Raw genomic sequence first — 6,000 nt, 5'->3', positions numbered from 1 at the left:
AAATAATTTTCACCCTATGTTACAATGAAAGAGGAGATATTTAATCCAAATTCTTTTTAGCTGGATAGTAACAAATTCTTTAAGTTAATGAATTTGTAAAGGAACATTAACATCAAATGTGAATAACTATATATATATATATATATATATATATATATATATATATAGCAACATAACTTACTCTTATTTAGCATAAAGTAGTACTGCTACTGCCTGAAAAAACAAAGTCTGATAATAACAGAGACCAAAAAACGAAAACAATTCAGTTTCCCTTTTCTTCTCTAACAAATCTCATCTCCTTTTATATATGTTTTGTTTTGTCCTTGAAAATGCTACATTACATTTAATGTAAAGATGGCTCAAGAGTCAAGAAATGATGTTAAGTCAACATAATATTATAAATGGAAAAGATGTAGTTTTCTTATAAAAAGTAGACTTCAGTAATCGATTCTGAAGTCTGAACATGAAAAATTTGTGAAAACTTTTGCAAATTGTAACGAAGATCTCAAAAGGAGTTTGCAGAGTTTACTTTTTGCGAAATTAATGAGCCATTTTCTCCTACTGTCTTTTATTACTCCCTCCGTTCACTTTTACTTGACATGTATACTAAAAATAGATTTTTATTTTATTTTATATTTTACGCATATCAAGAAAAGATAATTTTTTTTCATGTTATACCCACAATATTTATTATTCATTTCAAATCATTTTCTCAAATCCAATAAAATATGCATCAATTAATATGAATATCATGATAAATTATATACTTCATTTATGATTTTTTTAAGGAGCATGAAAAGTCAAAACGTGTCAAGTAAAAATGAACGGAGAGAATACTTTTCTATACTTTAAACTTTGGAACTCTAAAAGTTAAGTTTTGATTTTGTTTTCCCCTTTTAGCTCCCAAAGAACAGTTATGGAATAACTACTTAGTTACACTAGCGTGGGATGGTCAACGTTTGAAAAGTACTCAATGCTTTGCAAAATTATTGAAAACTAACCATTATTTAATGCGAAAAATAAAAACTAGATAAAAATGACCTTAGCTGAAACAAGGAAAAAGTTTAGCATAATATGTTGGATTATGGAACTTCTGCATATAATAGTTGGGAAACAGACATTCTTAGGGTTGTTATTTAATGGTTAGTCAGTACTTATTTTGTCCTGAAAATCTTAATTTCAGGACAAATCAAGATGTTTTTTTGTATTGAGAAATTAAACTAAAAAATAAAAATTCAGGATATATTGGCTAATATCTAAATAACAGCCCTTTAGAGAGGCTTCCTGGTGTCATTTCTATATAAAACTTCAGCATGTTATGAAATTCCAACATATTATATTGGCATTTCATATGTAAAAAATTAAAACTCCAGCATTATATCCTGGATTTTTTCCAGATTTTAAATAAGAATATTTTTATTTAGATTTTATTTTTGCTTGATAAAGTGACTAAATTTCGATTAATTTTGAAATGATGGCTAATTTTCAATTAACAGTTATAAATTATACTATTTCTGAACTTTGCCCTAATTAGTTAGGAGAAAGAATGAAGAACTAAGGCCTTGTTTGTTAGACCAAATTGTGTCTAGCCCGTTAGTGGATTTTAGGACTGTTCGAATTCTATTAAAATCAAATCTTATCGTGATGGGAGTTTTATAACTTTACCTGTAAAAATCAAACATTATTCTTGTCTATTCATTTATCTTTGAGATTTTTACCTGCCGATACTACATATGAAACTTATTTACCCTACTTAACCAAGTTTTTACTTAATTACACGAGAATATAGAACTTATCAGTTATATACAAATTAGTAGTAATGAGTATCCACTTATATTAGGAATTAATGAGTCTCTCTCTCTCTCTCTCCCTCCCCCCCCCTTCCCTGTTCTTTCACCAAATTTTCTTCCGTCGTTTTTCTCTGCTCTTTATCCTTTTTTTATCAATGAATTTCTATTATTTTAATATAGAGTATTAACTTCACAAATTCCTTTCATGTAGCACAATTGGTGTTCGAATGAAAATTGTCAATCAATAAATTTTGAAGGTGTTTGATTCTCCGCCATTGACAGCCATTAAAAATCTTCAAAATATTAAATTCGAATTTGAGTTTTCAAAAATAAGTATTTGTTTGGATTGGGTATTGTTGCAAACAATTGGGAATATTCTTTGGAGTTTATATCTCAATTTTGAGAGTGTTTGTTGAAGATTAGACTTGATTTTGGTTGAACTTCAGATTGAATCTCCAATTTCCAAACAATGAAGATTAGGGTTTTGAATTTGGATATAGTAGAAATTAAAATTATGGTAATAACATCAAAATCAGAAAAAGGAGAAATGCAGCAAACTTTCATCGAAAGGGAAATCCCATTTCTTTTTCTCTAATGTAGGGATCTCTTTTTTGCAGGCATTCTCTCAGGAAGTTTGGATTTTGCTAGAAATGGTAGAGCAGATTCTGATGATAGAGGGAGCAAAGTTTTAGAGATTTATCAAATCAGAAGGAGTATAGAGACAGGGTGTAAGTTAATTTTAATTTGACAATAACTTTACAGGGGAAGAGAAACTTTAAGGGATGGTTGTGTATTTGACCGTACTTTATTTATTTTAGGCCCTCTGCCTAATTTATCTTATTCCAATTTCCAAACAATGAAGATTAGAGTTTTGAATTTGAATATAGTAGAAACTAAAATTATGATAATAACATCAAAATCAGAAAAAGGAGAAGTGCAACAAACTTTCAACGAAAGGGAACTCCCATTGTTTTTCTCTCATGTAGGGATCTCTTTTTGGCAGGCATTCTCTATGAAAGTTGAGATTTTGCTAGAAATGGTGGAGCGGATTCTGTTGATAGAGGAAGCAAAGGTTTAAAGCTTCATCAAATTGGAAGGGGTAGAAAGATAAGGTGTGAGCCAATTTAAATTTTGACAATAATTTTACACAGTAAGAGAAAGTCCAAGGGCTGATTGTGTATTTTACCGTGCTTTATTTATTTTAGACCCTCTGCCTATTTTGTCCTATTCCAATTTCCAAACAATGAAGATTAGGGTTTTGAATTTGAATATAGTAGAAACTAACCATAATAACATCAAAATCAGAAAAAGAGAAATGTAACAAACTTTCATCGAAAGGGAAATCCCATTTGTTTTTCTCTCATGTAGGGACCTCTTTTTGGCAGGCATTCTCTTAGAGAGTTTGGATTTTGCTAGAAATGGTGGAGTAGATTTTTTTGATAGAGGAAGCAAAGTTTTAGAGATTCATCAAATCACAAGGAGTAGAGAAACAGGGTGTAAGCTAATTTTAATTTGATAATAACTTTACAGGGGAAGAGAAACTTTAAGGGATGATTGTGTATTTGACCGTGCTTTGTTTATTTTAGACCCTCTACCCAATTTGTCCTATTCCAATTTCCAAACAGTCAAGATTAGGGTTTTGAATTTGAATACTGTAGAAACTAAAATTATGGTAATAACATCAAAATATGAAAATGGAGAAATGCAGCAAACTTTCATTGAAAGGGAAATCCCATTCGTTTTTCTCTAATATATGGGTCTCTTTTTGGTAGGCATTCTCTTAGAGAGTTTGTATTTCTTTAGAAATGGTGGAGCAGGTTCTGTTGATGGAGGAAGCAAAGTTTTAGAGTTTCATCAAATTGGAAGGAGTAGAAAGACAGGGTGTAAGCCAATTTAAATTTTGACAATAAGTTTGCATAGAAAGAGAAAGTTTAAGGGTTGATTGTGTATTTGACCGTGCTTTATTTATTTTTTACCCTCTGCCTAATTTATCCTATTCCAATTTCCAAAAAATAAAGATTAGGGTATTGAATTTGAATATAGTACATACAAAACTTATGGTAATAACATCAAAATCAGAAAAAGGATAAATGCAGCAAACTTTCATCGAAAGGGAAATCCCATTTGTTTTTCTCTGATGTAGGGATTTCTTTTTGGCAGGCATTCTCTCAGAAAGTTTGGATTATGCTAGAAATGGTGGAGCTGATTTTGTTGATAGAGGAAGCAAAGTTTTAGAGCTTCATCAAATTGGAAGGAGTAGAGAGACAGGGTGTAAGCCAATTCTAATTTTAACAATAACTTTACAGAGGAAGAGAAAGTTTAAGTGATGATTGTGTATTTGACCGTGCTTTGTTTATTTTAGACCCTCTACCTAATTTGTCCTATTCCAATTTTCAAACAATGAAGATTAGGGTTTTGAATTTGAATACTATAGAAACTAAAATTATGGTAATAACATCAAAATTAGAGAAAAGAGAAATGTAACAAGCATTCATCGAAAGGGAATTCCCATTTGTTTTTCTCTCATCTAGGGACCTCGTTTTGGCAGGCATTCTCTCAGAGAGTTTGGATTTTGCTAGAAATGGTGGAGCAGATTTTGTTGATAGAGGAAGTAAAGTTTTAGAGTTTCATCAAATTGGAAGGAGTAAAGAGACAGGGTGTAAGCCAATTTCAATTTTAACAATAACTTTACAGAGGAAGATAAAGCTTAAGGGCTAATTGTGTATTTGACCGTGCTTTGTTTATTTTAGACACTCTACCCAATTTGTCCTATTCCAATTTTCAAACAGTGAAGATTAGGGTTTTGACTTTGAATACTGTAGAAACTTAAATTATGGTAATAACATCATAATATGAAAAAGGAGAAATGCAGCAAACTTTCATCGAAAGGAAAATCCCATTTGTTTTTCTCTAATGTAGGGGTCTCTTTTTGACAGGCATTCTCTTAGAGAATTTGTGTTTCTCTAGAAATGGTGGAGCAGATTTATTTGATGGAGGAAGGAAAGTTATAGAGCTTCATCAAATTGGAAGGAGTAGAAAGACAGGGTGTAAGTCAATTTAAATTTTGACAATAACTTTGCACAGAAAGAGAAAGTTTAAGGGTTGATTGTGTATTTGACCGTGCTTTATTTATTTTTGACACTCTGCCTAAATTATCCTATTCTAATTTTCAAACAATGAAGATTAGGGTATTGAATTTGAATATAGTAGATACTAAACTTATGGTAATAACATTAAAATCAGAAAAGAAGAAATGCAGCAAACTTTCATCGAAAAGGAAATCCCATTTGTTTTTCTCTGATGTAGGGATCTCTTTTAGGCAGGCATTCACTCAGAAAGTTGAGATTTTGCTAGAAATGGTGGAGCAGATTCTATTGATAGAGGAAGCAAAGGTTTAAAGCTACATCAAATTGGAATGGGTAGAAAGACAAGGTGTAAGCCAATTTAAATATTGACAATAACTTTACAGAGTAACAGAAAGTCCAAGGGCTGATTGTATATTTGACCGTGCTTTGCTTATTTTAGACCCTCTACCTAATTTGTCCTATTCCAATTTCCATACAATAAAGATTGGGATTTTGAATTTGAATATAGTAGAAACTAAAATTATGGTAATAACATCAAAATCAGAAAAAGGAGAAATGCAACAAACTTTCATCGAAAGGAAAATTTCATCTGTTTTTCTCTGATGTATCGATCTCTTTTTGGCATGCATTCTCTTAGAAAGTTTGGATTATGCTAGAAATGCTGGTGCAGATTTTGTGGATAAAGGAAGCAAAGTTTTAGAGTTTCGTAAAATCGGAAGGAGTAGAAAGACAGGGTGTAAGCCAATTTAAATTTTAACAATAACTTTGCAGAGAAAGAGAAAGTTTAAGGGTTGATTGTGTATTTGACCGTGCTTTGTTTATTTTTGACCCTCTGCCTAATTTATCCTATTTCAATTTCCAAACAATGAAGATTAGAGTATTGAATTTGAATATAGTAGATACTAAACTTATGGTAATAACATCAAAATCAGAAAAGGAGAAACGTAGCAAACTTTCATCGAAAAGGAAATCCCATTTGTTTTTCTCTTATGTAGGGATCACTTTTTGGCAGTCATTCTCTTAGAAAATTGGGATTTTGCTAGAAATGGTGGAGCATATTCTGTTGATAGAGGAAGAAAAGATTTAGAGCTTCATCAAATTGGAAGGGATAGAAAGACAAGGTG

Source organism: Nicotiana tomentosiformis, chromosome 8 (assembly GCF_000390325.3).
Source record: "Nicotiana tomentosiformis chromosome 8, ASM39032v3, whole genome shotgun sequence".
Taxonomy (NCBI): Eukaryota; Viridiplantae; Streptophyta; class Magnoliopsida; order Solanales; family Solanaceae; genus Nicotiana; species Nicotiana tomentosiformis.
This window is presented reverse-complemented; position numbering follows the sequence as displayed.